This window comes from Hyalella azteca, unplaced genomic scaffold (assembly GCF_000764305.2).
Source record: "Hyalella azteca isolate HAZT.00-mixed unplaced genomic scaffold, Hazt_2.0.2 contig16801, whole genome shotgun sequence".
Classification (NCBI taxonomy): Eukaryota; Metazoa; Arthropoda; class Malacostraca; order Amphipoda; family Hyalellidae; genus Hyalella; species Hyalella azteca.
In genome coordinates, this window is record NW_025946609.1 from 1 (window position 1) to 1,120 (window position 1,120).

Sequence of the window (1,120 nt, forward strand, 5' to 3'; positions counted from 1 at the left end):
GAGGGGAATTGGGGGAGAGGGCAGGATAGATGAAAGAAAAAGGAGTGGAAAAGAAGAAGGGGTGAGGTGGATGAAAGGTATGAGAGTGCGTACGGGATGAGGGGAATTGGGGAAGAGGGCAGGATAGAAGAAAGGAAAAGGAGAGGGAAGGAAACTGATATGAGGAAACGGATAGAGAAGAGGGCCGAGGTGGAGAGAAAGAGAGGGCAATTTGTAGGAGGCAAGGAAAAAAATATAACTCAGTACTCACTGCAGTGTGTGACAGAGAGCGCATTTTCTCGTCGACGAAAACATGAAGTCACGGACGGACAGACAGACGGACGGACAGACGGACGGACATGGCGAGCACAATAGTGCATTTTTTCCATAAATGAAAAAAATGCGCTAAAAATAGGGAATGGAACTATGAAATAGAGAGGGATGGCGACTGTGAGGTTGGTGAGAAAGGGAAGGGTGGTAGTGGAAGAGGGATGAAGAAGAGCGTTAGGATAGGGAGTAAAAGGTGGCGGGAAGCAGATTGGGATATTAGCTAGGGGGATTAAGCTCTTTTATTATATTAATATCTTCTCCATTTCGCTTTCATCTTTTCATACTGATTATTAACCTTATTATTCATAATACTTATTATTTATTCATATAATCAAATTCTGCATACATACTTACTTAATTATTATAGTTTATATTTAATGCATATTTCGTGTCAAGACTTAATGTTTCAGAGAATCTATAAATTTTTGTGAATAATAAGCAGTTCTGTTTGAAGAAAATAAAAGCTGGAAGACAGTAAAAGAGATTAAAGCAAATAATTTTCATCTAAAAGCCCTTATTTTTGGCATATATTAACATGTGTTCAGAGGACGGCATCTCTCAGGAAGGCTAATACATTCATAAATCAAGATATTGCAATCAAATCGAAGTTATATTATTCAATTAAGTTATGTGGGGCAGACAGAGCACGAGTACGCCAGGGGGCAGAGCCCGAGTACGCCAAGGGGGCAGAGCCCGAGTACGCCAGGGGAGCAGAGCCCGAGTACGCCAGGGGGGCAGAGCCCGAGTACGCCAGGGGGCAGAGCCCGAGGGTACGCCAGGGGGGCAGAGCCCGAGTACGCCAGGGGAGCAG